Source organism: Ambystoma mexicanum, chromosome 10, assembly GCF_040938575.1.
Source record: "Ambystoma mexicanum isolate Mex_15411 chromosome 10, UKY_AmexF1_1, whole genome shotgun sequence".
Taxonomy (NCBI): domain Eukaryota; kingdom Metazoa; phylum Chordata; class Amphibia; order Caudata; family Ambystomatidae; genus Ambystoma; species Ambystoma mexicanum.
Window position 1 is genome coordinate 1,011,684,551 of NC_090932.1, and position 20,116 is coordinate 1,011,704,666.

Below are 20,116 nucleotides of genomic sequence, written 5' to 3' on the forward strand. Positions count from 1 at the left end.
GTTCTGAGATACACCAGGCAGCCAGTCAGAGAAGCTGAGCAGAAGTAGAGGGGAGAGAGCAAGAGAGCAGAAGAGGAGGTTAGCAAGGGAGGGGGAGAGAGAAAGAGGAGGCAAAGAGGAAAGTCTTGAGGAGATTCCAGAATTTAAGGAGATCCGGCTCAAGACGAAGAGAGGCAGGAAAGCTGTTCCAGAGGGAGGCACCTGCAGAGGATAAAGGTACCCCCCTTCCCCCAAGTCTCTGCTTAGAGACGCAGCTCACCCACAGAGAGTTGGTGGAAGATGAGCGGAGGGCTTGGGAAGGCAAGTATTTAGGCAGGGAGCGTTGCAGATAGAGTGGGCCCAGGCCCCAGAAAGCCTTGTGGACAATGCAAAGGGTCTTGAACGTGATCCTTGCAGCCACAGGGAGCCAGTGAAGGGATTTCAGCGCTGGAGAGATGAAGTCCCTGGCTTGAGGCCAAGGATAAGTCTTGCGGTTCTTTTCTGGATGAGTTGAAGAGAATGGAGGGTAGAAGAGGGCAGGTTGAGAAAGAGGCTGTTGCAGTAGTCCAGCTTAGAGAGGACGAAGGCTCTGGAGACGGTGAGCCTCTGGGGGAAGGTGAGATTTGGTTTTATTTTATTTAAAAAAGAATAATTTGGCATTTATATAGCGCTACAAACCCTCAGGTATCTCAGCGCTGCTTATTATTACCCACAATGTGTGGTGCTCATTTATCGACCTCAGAAGGATGAAAGGCTGAGTTTGGCCTTGCCGGGATTCGAACCTGCATTAACAGGCTCTGCATGGATGTCAAAGCGAGCGCTCTACTCACTGTGCCACTTGACTTTATTTGTACCGCTCACCACTGACGCTGAGGCTTAAGGGCACTGACACACAAACAATCAATATTGGTACATAGCACAAAATCTAAAAAACACAGGCAAGTTGAAAAACATCAAAGAAAAAAATAAAAGATGGGGAAAACAATTGGCAAAAAACATGCATAATAAAATGAAGCAAAACTGTTCAAAATCATTCTTAACTTGGTAAAAGAGAGCGTATTCTGCAGATTTGTAATTTTGTTAAAAAACAAAGGTAAAGAACTTAAACTGCAACCAATAATAATACAGTCAGTATTATCGGTAGAACGCCAGTTATTCATCTGTATCCTACAAGCACTCTCTAGTCTTGGTTTCTGACACAATGATGACCGCTTTTTGATCGAGCCAGGGCAAGATTTTGTTCTTAAGTGCCTCCTTTGATTCAAATTCCCTCGGCTTCTCCACCTTTGTGAGGTTAATGTTTCTTTGGTTCATAACAAAACTCCTTAAACTGGGATCCGTAATTCTTGCCATGGTTGATTTTCTGAGCCGAATATCCTTAAGAACCATGGGAACAGATGAAGTAACAGGCTTAGTGGGAAGAGGAATACTACCCGATGGGGCTTCACCAACTGAGCAAAGAGCAGGCTTGGTTGTCTTAACCTGCAAAAGCATTCCTTCGTGTGGAGACTCTTTGGGGAAGGTTTGACAGCCCTGATCGACCCCGTTCTGGAAAAGGGGGTTTGGGAGGACTTTTCAACTCCTTTAAGCTCAGATTGGCTAGACTTCCCGAGGTTTGACGGGTATAGCGCAAGCCTTTTAGGGCCTACAGAAACCACCCAGGCTTAGAAATCCTCGACGTTTGAGCATGCGGCAAGATCCCGCAACATATATTCCTTAATAAAGCAGCCAATTTTCTGAAATATTGGAGTCACTCAACCCCTTACCAGCACTTTCTATGGAGGCTTCTTTTGCCCACTCCCCTGTTTTTCCCAACTGAGATGGAGATATCTGAGCGCCCATAGGCACATAGCTGTCTGATTTGTCAGGTTCCTTGCCTTCTGATAGTGCCCAATTTACCCTCCATGAACATCATGAAGAACACATACCTTGTTCAGTGATTTCATGTGTGTGGGAGGTAGGGGTCGATCTTCACTTGCATCACTCATGTTAACTTTATTACTAGACAGGAGATGATCTTTCTGGAGCCTTTGTCTCCTTTTTAGCTAGGACCTCCGACAAGTGGCTACCACTCCTGTGTAGGCCAGGGGTGATGATTGGAGGGAGGATTCCACCTTGTCAAGGGCATCAGAAAGATTAATAGAAGGCAGCGCCCCAGGGATAAAAGAAATATCATTGAGTATGTCTTTACCCTTATCCCTGTTATGCAAGTATATAGCCTCTTAACTGGCATTTTGCTGAAAAGAATAGTTAAAAGGGCCCGGATGAAACAGAACAGTAGTACTTTGATTTGAAGGGAGATGACAAGGTGCTTTCCCGGGCATATTACACAGAGTCCAACTGAACTTTGAGCAAGTAATTGCAAAAATGCTTAGTACGACATTGCTGAGGCTCCCGCAGGCAAGGGAAAGGGCCCCAGTATCATCCGGGTCTGTGCTAGTGTTAGTGCCCTTCCCCTCACGAACCATTGCCGCCAGCAAAAAGGCTGGAAGGAAGAAAACGCTGCAAGCCTTGTGGCCAGTCTCCCTGCCAAACGGCTGTGAGATTAGAGGAAAGGACCCTACACTAGGTCTGTACCACGTCAGGCCGCACCGCCTACAACGGTTGCCTCTGACGTGTAAGCTGTTCATGTATGGAGCTGTTCCCACCAAGTTAAGCAGCCTATGTCGTGATCATCATCTACACCAGGCATCTTGGCTTCAGCAGGTACGGCACAAAAAGAAAAAATACCTCTGAGAAGGTGAAGTCGGTATTGGGTCTTTTTAGAGATGTCCGTGATGTGAGACGAGAAGGAGAGAGTGGAGTCGAAGATGACCCCCAGGTTTTTTTCCACATTGGTAGGTGGAGGCGCAGGGCCAAGGGAGGCCGGCCACAGAGAAAGAGGGAAGGCGGGAGCAGGGGTCCCAATGAGGACAATCTCTGTCTTACTGGCATTGAGGCAGAGGTCATTTGCAGCAAACCACGACTGAATTGCAGACAGGCAGGTATGAGTGAGGAAGAGGAAGAGGCAGAGGATAGCCTGAAGCAGAGCTGCATGTCATCTGCGTAACACTGAAAGTTGGAGGTGAAGGTGGCTATCATCCAGGCCAGGGAGACATGTAACCATTGAAAAACCTGGGGGATAGGTTAAATCCCTGGGGGACAGCACAAGTATAGATAGTGATATGGGACAGGAACGACCCCAGTTCAACCTGGGATGGGTGGTCGGAGAGAAAGGAGGTTAACCACGCCAGGGCCTGATCAGTAATGCCCAGGACCTCCGACAAGCGGCTACCACTCCTGTGAAGGGCAGGGGTGATGATTGTAGGGAGCATTCCACCTTGTCTAGGGCATCAGAAAGAGTAATAGAAGGCAGCGCCCCAGGGCTAAAAGCAATATCATTGAGCAGATCTGTACCCCTATCCCTGTTATTCATAGTGTATAGCCTTCTAACTGACATTTTGCTGAAAATAATAGTTAAAAGGGCCGGATGAAACAGGACAGAAGTACAATGATTTGAAGAGAGATTGCAAGGTGCTTACCCGGGCGTATTACACAGAGCCCAAAGGAGCTTTGTGCAAATAATTGCCAAAATGCTTAGTACGGCATTCCCGAGGCTCCCGCAGGCAAAGGCAACAGGTAAAGCTCCCCCGTATCATCTGGGTCTGTGCTAGTGTTAGTGCCCTTCCCCTCACGAGCCATCACCGCCAGGGAACACTCAGAGCAAAAAGGCTCGAAGGAAGAAAACACGCTGCAAGTCTCGCGGCCGTTCTCCCTGCCACACCGCCGTGAGGCTAGAGGAAAGGACCCTACACTAGGTCTGTGCCACGTCAGGCCGCACTGCCTAGAACGGCCGCCTCCGACGTGTAAGCTGTTCGTGTATGGAGCTGTTCCCACCAAGTTATGGAGGCTATGTCATGATCATCATCTACTCCAGGGATCTTGGGTTCAGCAGGTACGGCGGGAAAAGATAAAATACCTCTGAGACGGTGCAGTTGGTAGTGGGACTTTTTAGAGATGTCCGTGATGTGAGATGAGAAGGAGAGAGTGGAGTTGAAGATGACCCCCAGGCTTTTTGCCTCGTTGGAAGGTGGAGGTACAGGGCCAAGGGAGGCCGGCCAGAGAGAAAAAGGGAAGGCGGGAGCAGGGGTCCCGATGAGGACAATCTCTGTCTTACTGGCAGTGAGGCAGAGGTCGTTTGCAGGAAACCACGACTGAATTGTGGACAGACAGTCAGGTATGAGTGAGTAAGAGGCTGAGGGTAGCCTGAAGGAGAGCTGCGTGTCATCCATGTAACAGAAAATTGGAGGTAAAAGTGGCTATCATCCGGGCCAGCGGGGGCATGTAGCCATTGAAAAACCAGGTGGATAGGTTAGATCCCTAGGGGACACCGTAAGTAGAGAGAGTGATATGGGAGAGGAACAACCACAGTTCCACCTGGGATGGGTGATTGGAGAGAAAGGAGGTTAGCTACACCAGGGCCTGATCAGTGATGCCCAGGGTATCATGGAGACGTTCGATCAGGGTGTTGTGGTTCACCGTATGAAAGCAAATCTTCATGGGTGTTCAGAAGAGCAGTTTCCATGTCTCTGGGTGCTTGAAAGCAAGACTCCTGGTCATGGAAGCAGCCAACAGATTCAGTGTGGAGGGTAAGGAGAGAAATGGCCAACTTCTCCAGGAGTTTGTACAGGAAAGGAGTGATCGAGAAAGGGGATAGTTTGCAGGAATGAAAGGGTCAGCAGAAGGTTTTTTGAGGAGAGGGTGCACAAGGGAGTACTTAAGAGCAGTGGGGAAAACTCCAGTGGCGAAGGAGTGGTTGCATAGGTCGTCCAAGGCTGGTGCGAGACAGTCAATGTTGTCCTTGATGGTTTTGGGGGGACAGGGGTCCACCTGTTTGGAGGAGGCTTTCATAGACCTGACTTGTCTAGTGACCTCTTCAGGTTTGACCGGGGAGAGAGAAGAGAGAATAAGGGGTGGGGTGGAGGTGGCCAAGGGTTGTAAAAGAGATATTGGTGCATGAGGTGGTGAAGAAGAGAGGGAGGATAGGATATCCTGTGTTTTTGAGGTGACATGTGCAACCAGGGTCAAGCAAAAGTCCTGGGTGGGAGCTGCAGTAGGTTTGGCTAGTTCCTTGCAGTCTTTGAAAAGTTCATCCGTGTTGTTTGATGCCAAAGAGATGCAGGCTTGAATAGTAGGTGGAGGCAAAGGCAGCTACTGACACTCTTTTCATGGGTCGGATGACCTTGCAGATGGGAGATAGTGCCAGGATTACTGATGCAAGAGAAGAGAGCTTCAAGTGAGAAGAGAGGAGAGAGTGATCAGTCCAGGAGAGAGAAGTAGTGAGAGGGATAGAAAGAGGAATGCCAGTTGAGATGAGAGCATCCAAGGTGTGGCCAGCGCTGTGCGTTGGGCCAGAGGGTAAGATGGAAAGAGAGAGAGAGTCACACAGGTTGCTGAAAGGTCCTGAGGAATCAGGTGAGTCGAGAGGGATGTTGAGATCACCCAGTAGGAGGAGTTGAGAAGAGGAGGAGAGGAGGGAGGAGGCCAGGTCAGCCCATTCCAAGAGGAAGAGGGAGGTCTGACCAGGTGGCCGATAGAAGGTGGCCAAAAGGAGTGAAGAGCTAGGAGAGAGGGAGAGCCTGCAGACCAGGCACTCAAAGGATGAGTAGGCCTGAGTGGGAATGACAGACACAAGGATCCACTCAGGGAAGACCAATACTACTCCCCCACCTGGTCTGTTTGGTCTAGGCAGAGCGAGTATCTTGTAGCCTTCTGGGAGAAGTGTGTCAAAACTTGTGACAGATCTATCCTTCAACCAGGTTTCAGTGAGGGCATGAATATCAAGATCCAGGAGTTCAAGGACGTTGCAGATGTCGGAGTAGTGTTTGACAGCTGAGCGAGTGTTAAGCGTGCAATGTGGAGCAGAATGCCATCAGTGAAAGACTTATGGAAAGAATAAACTTATTTTGATCCGAATAATGTCTGTTTTTACTAGCTGGCAGTATCAACTTACAAACACACTTTATATTGACTTTCTGCTTGTACTCCTTTTATTTTATTAGTTATTCTTTGTTTTTTTCCTTAACCCTCTTTCATCATTCCTTTCCTTCTTCCCTTACATTTTTCCTTTTAACCTTTTTTTTCTATTTGTACCTTGTGCTTTGCGTTGTGCAATGTAATAGTAATCTTGTGTTCTTTGAAAAAGATTTCCTTCTAAAGACAACCACGCATCACAACAAAAGGGTGGTCGCCTGGTGGCAGGATCATCCATTTCGAATGCAGAGCAGTATTTATTACTATTATTATTATTATTATTATTATTATTATTATTATTATTATTATTATTATTTATTATATTTATTGAGAGTGGACATAGCCTGAGGGAAGTGATGGAGCACTTTACAGGTCAGAGGGGGAGTACACAGCGAGGGAAGCAGATTGCAAGGGATCAATACAAGTGAATGAGGGGCTAACAACTGTGGGGTGGGGGGGCAGGCAATTTGGCAGCAAGGGATCTACAAGCAACCAGGGGAGGAAACAGTGGGCGGGGCGCAGCTCACCCAGTCTTAAGTTGGGTGGGGAATGGAAGAGAAGTGGACCTCAGTGTTAAAGATAAGTGCGGACCCCGCCCATTCCCAAGGGTTGCGGAAAGCAGATGAGAGGTGCATGGCAGTTATAACGCCCCGTCCCTGGTTTAATATTGTTAGTTAACTGGATGATGGTGTCAGCAGGCCTTTGGCAGCATTTTCACGCGTAATTGTAAGACGCTATTCTCCAGAGTCGCTGCACAGCTGTTCCAATGAATAAAAGAAGGCTTGGCCACTTGATCAGGCTCTGTCAGCGGAAAGCTCTTAAGATTGGAAGAGCTACTTAGATCCGGGGGACTCCGCAGCCAGGAGTTGCCAGGACAATCCCTCAGTCTCCTATTCCAAGTGCTATAAATACCCCTTTGGCCAGATGAATCGATTTCAGTAACCTGACTCAAGTAGCCTACCATGCTTGCTTAATTATTCAACACTTTGCTTATACACAGGCTAACTCTTATGCCTGGTCGTGTTCCTGGCGGTGAGGTACAGACATGCTTTGTTTAACAAACAACGCCACATTTGCCACTGGGCAGAAGAGAGCGGCAAACCACATATCAGTTAAATTGGTTATTTATAACACGCTTAATACCCAGAGGTCTGTAACCGCGATCCTAGGCATCGAACCTGTGTTGCTCTTCGTAGTCTTGCTTTCAAGGCGAGCGCATTATCCCTGAGCTATCCTACCTTACCCCTATAATTGCTACTACATAACAGTTTGGCCTATTCAAGTGGAGATGATACAGGGAACAGAGACGGAGCTCCTAACTGCAGTTATTATATCTTTGTTTCTCTGTGCTGATAGTCTCACCCCGAAGTGGAACGCAGACATTAACCTTGTATAGGTTTTTTGAAGACTCAGGTACCGATTATTAATTTATGTAAACATACTGGCTGTGTGTATTATTACAACATAATGCAGCGAATTTACAGGTGCAAATGTTCCCTTTTGTTTCAGTTATATGAATACAGCTTGACCCATTAAGGTGAAATAAATGACCATTAACAGACATATGGATATGTTTAATGGAGCTTTTCACACGCTAACTTGCGACATATGTTTCTTTTCATTTGTTCTCCCTATATGTTGTTGTGTGTGCCTTTTGATTCTTTTGATGCAATTAACTTTGCGTTTGTTAAATAGGATAGTGTTTATCCCTGAAGACGGATCTGTTTCCGAAATGCTTTGGCTAAGCGACACTAAGTCAATTTGTGTACTGCCTTTCTTGGAGCAATAAAATGATTGAGTCATGAAACAGTAATGCCTTTGTGAGAAGCCAAAGAAGCTCTATTTGAAACCTTTAGTGAGGGGATGAAGAGAGCACTTGGTAGGCTCACAGGGAACTCTGAACCTTTTGTGTATGTAGTGTTGATACCCTTGTGCCAAGGGTTTTTGTACCAAGTTGCTCCATAAATCTAACTATTATCATAGAATCCTTTCGATAACACAACATTGGAACCATTGAGTGGTGGCCACCCTAATCCAATTTCCATGATACAGGGGCGCCCATTCAGTGTGACACGAGACTCTGTGGGCGTGTATCTCCAGGTGACGGGCTGTTTCACCATAGGCGGCCAAGAGTTAGAGGTACGGTACTGGAGAACAACATTTGTACATATCGCTCTATTTTCTCAGCTAAAACGGCCATTGTGCCACCACTTCGACTTGTGCGGCTAATTTCACTCCAATTCATCGCCAAAGCACAGCTGATACAGTCTTGCCAGATGCTGTCTATCATGTTGCAATAAGTGTCTTCTTGTCATTCAACAGGGGTCAATGCGCCTGCAACCGTAACCTTGGCCACGACACACAATCGAGCGCACCAGTTTCACGCCCACAGGCATTGAGGCGTGCCCTTCCTGTCGCACGTGTAGGCTCGTTCTTGGGAGATCCTACCTTAACTGGAGCCAGGCGAGTCATTTCAACTCCACCATCAGCAATGACGTTGTCACTAATATAACTTTTTTTTTTGGGTCCCACATAATGTCATGCCAAACAGTATTTCATTGCAATCAGTCACATGTATGTTATATCTAAATGTTCTTCACACAGAATGAATCCATGGTGCACTCATCTGCTGCAGCCGAACAGGGCTCAATTAAAGTAATTTGTTCAGTATACAGTACATTTAAAACCTGAACAGTGGAAGCAGTTGAGTTTTGTCATCTACAGTAACAACACACCAGTACTTGCATGCCATGGCCACACCACGCACAGGAAGACTGCTCTCAGGCGCATACGTGTTTCAGGCATGGATCATACTAATCACGCTGGTGGGCTTTTGGATAGGGTGTGTACCTGGGAAACCTTCAACCAGCCGGATGCAGGTACTGTCTGTTCCATCGTCCACACTCCCTCGCCCCGCCTCCACCCCACAACCTCCATAATAGTGCTCACAGTATTTTCCCCCGTCCTGCATGAAGTCATGATGAACAGTTTTTTTTTATTCTACATGCTTTTTCAAACCGAAATAAAAATGGGGCTCTGTTCACGTGAATGCATATAGAATAGGTACTCAAAATCCTGAATCGCTGAGTCAAGGGAAGCATGGGTAGTCGAGGGGGACTGGCGGAGTCCTGAGTTCGCTTATATAGACTAAACTGAGATACAGCATGAAACTGACCGGTTTTCCGGTGCCAGGAAATATCATCATTCCTGTCGCAGTATATTCGAGGTCTGATATGATATGACAGGTTATTTATAACGTGCTTAATACCCAGAGGTTTCTAAGCACGGACCGGGGATGAACCTGTGGTGCTCCATGTTGTCTTGTTTCCAAGGTGAGCATGTTGCCCCTGAGCTATCCTCCCAAGACAAATTTCACAATCCCAGTCCCAATTCGTATATTTCACAATCCCAGTCCCATTTCGTATATTTATTTTGGTCAAACCCTGAATCTTAATTTGATTACAATTCCTCATATACTACATATACTACATTCCCACAAAACATGCAATTAATCACCATACCCCTATTTGTATTGTTATGTTATTACTCTGCTAGCTTGCAGGAGCCATTCTCTTACACAAAGAGGATTCAGAAATGTTAAATTGTCTCTAAGGCTACTTTGGAAGTATACTCAAGGCCACCAGGTAATGTTTTATTGAACTGATATTCTATATTCTTTTATGTTAATGCTCTTGTTACCCACACTTTATTTTATCACATGGACTGCTTTTCCCAGGATTCCCTAGGCAAAGCACTCAGTGTGACTTGGCCTGTTCTCCCTTTTAGTCATCCCGTCTGAGCTCTTGCTGGCGTAAGGCCACCCGTCTTGATTTTTCCAACCCCTGTCTAAACATGGGCGTGTTAACATTAAGTCTGCTGCTTCATACTTTCACCTATATTCATGTACTTAACTAGAGCCCGTAGCTGCTCCTTGGCAGATATATTGCTATGCCACCAACACCCCTGGATCAGCATCGTATCCTTGCTTTTGGAGCACCAACTCCAATACCCCCACACCACATTTATTCTTCTTATGATGACAAGCTTCTCCCTGATTAGCTGCCTATTCCTTGCATTACTCCTGTTTATTTATCCACAATTTCTTTATCCAGAACATTCTTCTATGATCTATAAGGATGTTCTACATTATCATCTTCCTGAGCCCAGAGGCTCTTGATTTGCTTTTGTGATGATCAACTAACTCTTCCTTCCTAAACTATTCTTGAAACCCTGCTTTATCCAAATCCCCTTTGTTATCTATCGACTTCAACACAGGAAACTGTTTGCCCTTCATAGATGATCAGCACTCCTCTCCTACCCCAGGACTCTTGGTTCACTATTAAATATATTGAACTCCCACTCTATCATATGCTCAAATATCAGTCATGCACTCTGTAACTTCTACAGTTTGCACAATCTTAACACCGACGTCCCAATTCCAGTTGTGTGATGTCACAATTTAAGTTCTCCTTCTCGCAGTCACTATTGGCTGCTGAGATTTGGGGTACTTTTCTCTAATCATTCCTCCATTGGCTAGCGTGTTTTTTTTAAAATTGTGGCTCTTCTTTGTTGTATTCTACTGATCTTGCCGTCTTTATCAACCACTATGATTTTCACCTTTTCTTTTTATGTAAAACTTGCTTTTCCTTCGATTCCTCATTCCACTTCAATGAATTACTACCAAACAGTTAGTTAGTTGCTATTTCCTGTGCATTGCCTTTCAGGCTGAGACAGTGGCTTGCTAAGTCTTCAGCAAGACTATTCCTTCTTAATGCTTCAAAATTATCCCACGTTTCTTCTAAATTATCACCCTGAAGGATATTGCTCTGTGTTTCTGGAACATCTTGTTTCCACAGCTTTTGTCTCTAATTGAAATAACACTTTTCACAGTGTTTCAAATTACAGTTTGGGAAGTTCTAGATCCTTGTGTACACAGCTCTAGCATCTCTTTTAACAAGTACTCTCCAGACATTTTAGATCCACCTACCCACAAAAAAGGTAATATATTAGGCCTACAGATCACACACTCTCCTCCTGAGAGTGTTCATTTACACTAGCATAGAGAGACCATTTTCTCATTCCCTTCCATATCTTTGTTCAAACCATATTTAATTCTGATCAATCCAAACTATCTTGGGCAAAACATGTGCAACTTGGCACAATGTACACTGAGCAGGAATGGCATGATACTCCCTCTTCTGTGAGATGCTGATAGTCTACTATCTAATTTCAACCTCGCTTTTGAGTTTAGATACAATTGTGCTTGTTGTTCACAAGCGTGTTTAACAAAACCCTATAACACTTCGTATTCACAGGATCAAAATCTTGACAAATGTTGCATGTGAACATTTGAAAAATCTTGATGAGGAACAAGTTCTGAGGATACCAAAACAAATTACAGGAGGCCCAAAAATTACAACGATCTAGCATACGCTACCAAAATCAAATTAATTAATTAGGGCCCGATTCATGAAGTTTTTTGCACGGTTCAAAGTGACTTTACAGTGCTAAGAAGTGACTTTGTCCTGCCAACACACATCCTGAGTCAAGGAACCGTGCAAAGTGTATTTTTGCAGTGCAAAGTCTGTGTCTATTTTTGTAGATCTTTTCCACGATCTTGAAAGAATGATCTGATCACCCCCCCCCCTGCTAGAAAAACCCAGGTCTGGATGCAGACATGCTCAGTAATGTTTCTGCTGTTGCCAGTGTTCCATTTCTGGGGAAATTGCTTGAGAAATCAGTGGCAAAACAATCATACATTCATCCTGGTGATAATGAACCTATCAATCTGCATTTTGTCTTTGTCACTTGATGAGACAGGTAATGTCCAGGTCTGGGAGAGCAACAGCTCAAGTACTGTTTAAAAGGATGGTGTCACTTGAATTAAGAGTGATGTGGATGCGTGCTTACTTGTGATGCTGGATCTCAACCCCGCTTTTGAGACGGAGGACCACAGGGCACATCTTGCCATTGCATCTGCACTCACAGGCATTTGGGGGCAGGTCTTGGAGTGGTCTTGTTTCCTTCTCACTGACAGACTTCAATCTGCTTGAGTGGGCTGTGATGACGGACTTCGAGAGGCAGCACGGTAAGTGCTCCGGCTCTTTATAAGGATGCATAGTTGTCAGGTTAGATTCATGATGTCAGGCATTGGAGATTGGCAGCAGGATCTTAAGTATCTCCAGGAGAGCCCACTGGCTCCCACCAGCCAGGCTACATGTCTCCAACTGCGCTGGGCGGAACCTTCGCAGGCAAACAATAACATTATCAGCCCCTTCAGGACATTCTATTATGTCATGGCCCCACTCACACTTACAAGCATAGAGGAAAGGAAAGCAGGATATATAGCATGGGCCTCTTCACGTACTCCTCCTGCCTGTGGAGTGTGGCGTGCCATAGGCCCATCTCCTCAAAAATACTGTTCTTTCTGGATATGGTGCCACTGGGTATTGTTGGGGCACCCATCAAAGGACCTTTATGCTGCTTTACTTGAACCCCTCCCATAGCATGGTGGCACTTCAAACAGAAAAAAGCAAGAGATTTGCATGATAGACCTTCTGTTGATGTGGCAATGCTCTGTGTGATTCTGTAGAGAAGGAAAAATGCCCTTTACTGCTGGCTGAAGTCTGAACAGCGATTTGCCAAGATGCAATCTGTTAGCACCACCAATCTCTGTGACCAAACAGCCTAAGAAGCAGAAAGACCCCCAAAGGCCAGGACCATCATGAAGGGTAAGGTACTGGGCTTTATGGTGTGCGTCTTTCCTTGCTCTTACCCTATTGGAAGACTTTGATATGGGGTTGCACTAATATTTGTTGAGTTGTGTACTTATTTTGTGCACGCCAGGGTTCATGCCACAAGTATGTTGTACGTACATTTTCTTTAGAGACTAGACTTCGGCTGCAAGGACTGTTCCGTGTCCACAAAAGAACCCAGCACATGCATGGCTGCCCACTGCCCCTATGCTTGTGGCTGGTCTTCAATGAACTGTTTACCCAGAAACGCCACTTGTCCCTCCTAGGAATCACTGTGCACCTTTTAGGAGACATTGCCAGAAACCAGCATGGATAGATAGCTGCAAAGCTCAAGCAGCTGTTCAAGGGAGAAACAGGGAAGCGAGAATATGTTACCTATTCCCTAGCATTCACTGCTTCCCATCCCTTCACCCCAGCATCCACTCATTTCAATGCTACTGCTCCCCAGTGTCCTTAGCTTCATGCCCATGGCCATCATCTCTGTGCCCACCCACCTCTACTCTATCCCTGCTCATGGCATCTACAAAATGACTTCTACCCCAGCATTCATAGACTTAAACCATACCAGCATCAAAGATCAGTGCCAGCGCTCCTTGCACTGTATTCACCTGCACACTTTAGCCTACATCTCAGTGCACCCCCAGATTAAAATGCATTGCTTTTTATTACTGTTTGTATATATGTATAGCAAAATGCATATATTCTCTCTCTTTCTCTCTCTCTCTCTCCCTGTCCGTTTCTAGAGAACACTGATTAAGGTCTGAGAAAGAGCAGATCGAAGCTTGCAGAGTGGACCCCAATATCGACATTTATGCTGAAGATACTTAGGGCCAATTCCACGAAGGGCCTTAACCACAAAGACAAGTGCCTTAAATGGTGCGTGCAGTGACGGGCAGCCAGTGCACGTTTTTGGGGACTGGTGAAATGTGGGCTCTTTATGGGATGCCTCTTACAATTCTCACTGTCCTGTTTTCTGCAATTTTTCCCAACCCCTCAGCAGCCCTGGATCCTACAGATTCCCCAAAACTTGCCCACGCTGTAACATAAACACTTGACAAAAATAGGCCCGCTGCCAAAGTTACGTTGGCACATGTCCCACCACGTTCACCAAAACAAGTGTAAAATCTCCCTCATGGTGTAGTCTGCCATTTTCAACTCCGAACTCGCCCAGCACAGTAAATAACTACTTAAGTAACCTGCATCTCGTGGAGAGAGTAAAGCAGAGCTTTGTGCTTTGATACAGTTCTTTCATCATCATAAGGAGTCAGGGAGTCAATGATCTTACACAGACACTTAAAGGTACACCAAAAGCAGAGGAATTCTACAAAAGTGTTCGCAACCTGCCAAAACCAAGAGTACATCCAGCTTCCCATACGAAGGTACTGTACAGTGCGTGGTACAGTACAACGCCCCCACCTCCTACAGTATACAGTGCAACACTTACCCCTGATGCTTAACTGTCCTCTTCCGAGGAAGGTGGCCTGCGTAGGGAAATGTCCAAGAATGATGGGCTATTGCTTAATTTCTGTAATGGAACACCCAGCAGCAAAAAAGCTCCTTCAACTCAGCGCACATCTCCGTGCTGATGACTTTAGGCACTGTTTATTACCATAACATTGGAGAGTACAGTAGTAGAAGCAGCTCACAGGCTGCAAAGCACAAGGAATAAAGGTATGGTTGTCTACAAAACTGGGCCCATTAAAGGGGTAGATTGAGGAGGAGATGGGGTTGGTAGGTGCACACAAGTATGGCGTGCTTACAACAGACATAAATGAGTGATGCCTTAAACAGGGTCTATTGGATATTGCATCCCAGTTGGGCAGAAACAGTCCATCTGAAAAAGTGTGGGCACTTTGCAAGAGCTCGGGGTTTTTACCCGGTAGTCTGGAAGAGGTTCAAATATGACTCCATATCAGTGGGGGTCCCCAGTCAGTCTTACAATAGAACTGTGGGCAAAAGAAAAGAAAGCACAAAAAACTCAGGCCCGAAGTCTGCTACCTTTTCCAAGCTGAGTATTCAAAGCTCAGCACAATAAATGCCATGATCATGAAGCACAGCACAAGACCCTGCTGTCATTTTTACAAAAACAATCATTATTTTCAACTATGCCAAAGGAATTATGGAAAGTGTAGTCGTACACAAATCAAATGATGGAAATGTTAAACATTTAGCGCAAACAGTAGCACACATTTCAATAAAGCAGTGTGATGTACAAATTAAAATGTATGCTACCGTTTGTAGAGGGGGAAAACAGTACTGGCCACAGTGTTTTATGAATTGCTGTATGGGAAGATGTATTAGATCCGGGGATGAACCACCTGAAGCTCCCAATCATACAGATCCCCCCAGATACTAAGCCCTGAGGGTAATTGATTCCAGAAATAAATAAAACATTCAGTACAATAAAATGTTAATTATTAGTATTCTGTTTTATTTTGTATTCAGACACTTCAATCAAAAAGTGTGTTGTAATTTTAGCAAATAGGTGCACTGCTTTTTGTAGAGAGGAAAGAATGGTACTGGCCGTCGAAGGGTTTCGAATGTGGGCACCTTGATCCCTGGATGCACTGCCGCCGAGTCCTACTATCCAGTGTGTAGGCTGGTGCAAATCCTTTCATGTACCAGACCACGATCATGAAGCCTGCACAAGCGAACATGAGCTTACGTACAACGTCATAGGTCACGATGCATTAGGCGCCATCTTGGAGATGATATTCAGAGTCTGCTCTGCAGTACAGTGGATAATGCACCATGTTAGGTATGGCCAAACCCTTACACATGTGCAATACCACCCTACGAAGAGAATATAGAGGTGAGGTTAGTTTGTCTTTAAGGCTATCAGTGATGGGGAATAAACAAACGTCGCTGAGGAAAAAGGTCTTGTATGGCGGCAAAGGATGCATCGTGTGTAGGGTATTACAAATGGGCTAGTAGCAGAATAAGATACTCGTTCGGCATTCCAGTGCAGGTATCGATGGCCCCCTTGGGATTCGATAGTCTTCCAAGCCGCGCTTTGAGATTTAAAAAAACAAAAAAAGAATAAAAGATTGCTTCTGCTTCTGCTCATGATAACATGTGAAAATGCCTTCTGTTAAAATACTTACTAATCAAATACCAAGATCACAAATGCTATTGGGAAAAAAGGTGGGTTGTGGAAAGGAAGGGAGGTAGTCTGACACAGTTTTAAACCATGTACTCTTAACGCTATGGAGGACAAGGGGAAAAGGAAAGTTAGAAAAAATGGATAAGAAAATGTAACAAATGAAAGTGATAGGAGGTTTTATTTGGAAAAAACAAACAGGTTCGAAATTGAAAGGGAAGAAATAAAGTAAAGGAATTTTTTTAAAAAATTAAAAGAAAAAGCAAAGCATTTATTACAAAATTGTCATTAATGAAAAAGTCGTTAATGTTTAAAGTATTTTATTGACATGTATTTTTGGTATGGGGCCATTACAAATTCCCAGACTGTGTAGGAGTTACTCTCTCCACGTGCCCATAGACCAAGCATGAGAATGACCCACACCAGCACCAATCTGTCCGGAACCCTAAAGCAGAGCACAGTGCCCTGCTCTTCAAAAGCAAGCCCGGGTCTTTAAACACAAGTTTTATAATATTGTGTGTGTACATCCCCCAAATGTACCTTTTGTTCTATCCAAAGGTAGAGAACAACGCATCCTCTTAAAATCGTGGGCAAGTCAATGGTTACCAAACAGGCCTTAACTTAATGGACAATGGCGTTTCTTGACTCCAGGATCTCCTCCACCACTCAGCAGCATTTGGCACAGTAGACCACCAAACGCTCACTGACATTCTACATCACCGCAGGGGATCAGGGCGACCGTCCTCAGCTGATTCAAATCCTACCTCACTAACCAACGCCAATTTGTCCAAATGGATTCCTCAAGGACACCAACGCTACCCATCAGCTGTGGAGACCCTCAAAGATCCATTCTATCCCCTTTTATCTTCAACCTTCAAATGGAACCACTCTGAACCCTCCTGGCTCCACAAAACATCCACATCCACCAATACCGAGATGACGGGTCGCTCTACCTCAAGATGTTCTCCATTGAAGACATTCACAGGCTCAAAATCTGCCCCACTTTTAATCAGTCCTTCACCTGAAGCTCAATGCCTCCAAGACCGTATTCCTACTGCCTACCAACAACACGGAACACCCTGCCATCTAGGCATGGCTCTATGTTATGATCCTTGAGGACTTCCCACCCCAGTTGACCACCTATGCCACATCCCTTGGGTCCTACGTCAATAGACACCTCTCCTCTATGGGGCACATAGGAAGGAAGACACAAACAGCTCGGTAACACCATTCTCTCCTACGGAAAACCAATCCCTTCATCCCAGCAAAAACATCAGATCTGCTGTCCAGGTCTTGGTCCTCCCTCGCCTGGATGATGGCAACATGAATCATCAAAATACTCTGCCACCCCCCATTGAACTGCACTGACTCCTGCTGCAGGCATGTATCACCTTCAAATCCTGCTAGGTGTCACTGTGATGCATTCCCCAGAATTGATGCAACCAACACAATACTGGAGCTGCACTGAGGACCTTGCGAAAATCAATAGGCTTCTGGTCTAAGCTTCCCTTGTCAGTGATGGGCAGGGCGTCAGTCATCAAGATGATTGTCCTCCCCAGATTTCTTTACCACTTCCATAACGTCTACTACTACATAGAAACCTCATTCTTTCGATTACTTGAAACTATTTTCAGGGGCTTTCTGTGGGGGTCCAGTAGGCATAGATTAGCGTTATCCACACTCACATTACCTTGCAGTGCAGGTGGCATACAACTCCCGGACTTGGAATGGTATTACCTGGCCGCTCAACTAAGCTTTGTGACCCAGTGGTTTTCAGACAACACTACAGCAGAAACTGGACTGCTACAACATCTCATTAGTCCCCTAAACCTGAAAGAACTTATCTGGGCTCCACAAACACACTTCCGTAATGTACCTATGTTGGTGACACTGGATCAGCAAGTATGGTTCAGAACCAGGGCACTAATACACCTAAAATACTCGTACTCCCCTGACGTTCCGTTCATCTCGGACCTATGTAAGTCCAGCACAGACTTGGCACAGATTAGAATCTGGGAAAGGAACGGGGTCTACACATGAGGTGACCTGTACAACGAAGGCCACTTCAGGGACTTCACATCGCTCCAGATGACAGATGGCATGCCCAGCAGGCAGTTCTTATGGTACCAACGAGTCAGGTGGATAGCTCGCAAGAAGTGGGGTGAATGGCCCGAAGAGCCTGAGGCGCACCCTCTACTGTCACTATTGTACAACCTGGGGGACAGCCGGGGACTGATATCCCAGATATATCGCCTACTCACAGATAGACCCAACCCCCGCAGCACCGCTCTGAATGCCAGATGGTAACAAGATATGGGACAGGAGATCACAGACACAGAATGGGAAAGGGCCTTGGTGTTCCCCAGCGAAGTATCCAGAAATACCAGGTTTAGGCTGATACAACTTATCGTGCTAGACTGCACATATATGACTCCGCATAGAATGGCCCGGTTCAGCAAACAGGCCACCCACAATTGCAACTGGAGCAAATCGGACAATGCAGACCTATGGCACATGTTCTGGAGATGCCCCAGGGTAAGCCACCTCTGGGCTACAGTGGAGCAAACATGCAGAACAGCCGGCATGGTCAGATACGACTGGTCTCCCAAGGAGTGTCTGCTGGGCACATATCCCCGGCTGGCCAAGATTAAACATGTGACAAAACTCATGGACATGGCCTGCGTGCTAACTAAAAGAACTATTGCAAGGCCTGGAAGCGGGCGAATGGCCAACAATACTCAACATGGCTCAGGAAAATGAAACGGTGGGTGGAAGCAGAAACCCGGGCCTGGGAAGAGGGAGTCCTCATGTCCCCAGACGAGGCAAGCACGGCACTGGAAGCTTGGAAAATCCTAACACACAACTTGTTCCACCCATCAGATGATAAGCCGCCTTGAGTAAATGGTCCTGCTGACCGCCAAAGCCCCGTCCCCAGAACACTCCACTCAGATGGGGTGGCATGAAGACCATTCACGCTTTTCCGCCTGCCCCCTCTTACCCTCCCGTACTCCTTGGTACCCCATCTGGCCCCCCCATGCGCCCACTACACCCACCCCGAGAAACTAAAAACCACACACTGGAGAACACCGATGTTTAACTGTTCCGTTTAGTTATATGTTTTGTTCAAATGTATTATTGGTAAGATATTCAGACAAAAGGATGTGTTTGTAACATTAAGAAATGGCAATAAACACATTTAAAAATAAAATCACCTTCAAATCCTGCTGCATCATCTTTGGTCTGTTGCCCTCAAGGTCCCAAGCTGCCTTGCAGAGAAGCTCAGCATCTCCTTTGACCTACCTTCCATCAGAGGCCAACACATGTGCAGACTTGAACTGCAGGAAGGAACCTCCTCCCTGTCAACCCCAGACTTGCACCCTTGCTTCTACATTTCAGGAAGAGCCTCAAGTAGTCCCATACTTAGAGTAGAGGGTGTATGGGATTACTTTTTAAAGAGAGGAAAGGCTTCAGGGAGGACGTGGTGATCAGTTAATGGGGAACTGCACATTGGTTTGCACAATGCCTCATGGAAGATGCTGTTTCCAGCTTATATTCCTGAAACATTTCAACCCTATGCACAGACATTGATTGATGTCAGTTAAGGACACAAGGAGTGATGTACCAACTGCTTTCCTGTCTGTCAGTTGATGACCACGTTATGCCCTTACTAGTCAAACCAAGTAAGTTGTATTTGGTGTCCATTGCTGTCCATTGAAACAGGGTGTAATAACCCCCTCTACAGTATCCTCATGAGCACAGTGCTGGAAATCTGCTCAGAATCTGGTGTTGAAGGTGAAGGACTGCATGGAGTACCATGCACAGACCTCAATGATTGCCCACGATCTCTGCAAAGGTTATGAGGGCTATCCAATATCTCATGTAGAGGGAAGGCAGTCTTTCACAAATCTCATGCAAAGACATGAGGACTACCTATTGGCTCATCCAGAGAAAGGGGATAAGAGCAAGGACTTGCCAGATTCACGCACACAGGGAGGGAGGAAGGCCCAGGTTGCTATGAACAAGGATGGAGAACTTTAAGGATCTTGTCCAGTGAGGTGTTAAAGAACTCGGGCTCGCCATATTCACTTGCACAAGGCTACCAAATAGCCCAGGACCTTGAGCAATGGGCATGATCTTTTGCATGGGTCTACATAGGATAATGGTCACATTGACGGGTGACTGCTCAGGATCTTCTGCATAGGCTTGGGGGTCTGACAGGTATCCTGTAAACGGGGCACAATGACTATCCTGCTTAATGTACACACAGCTG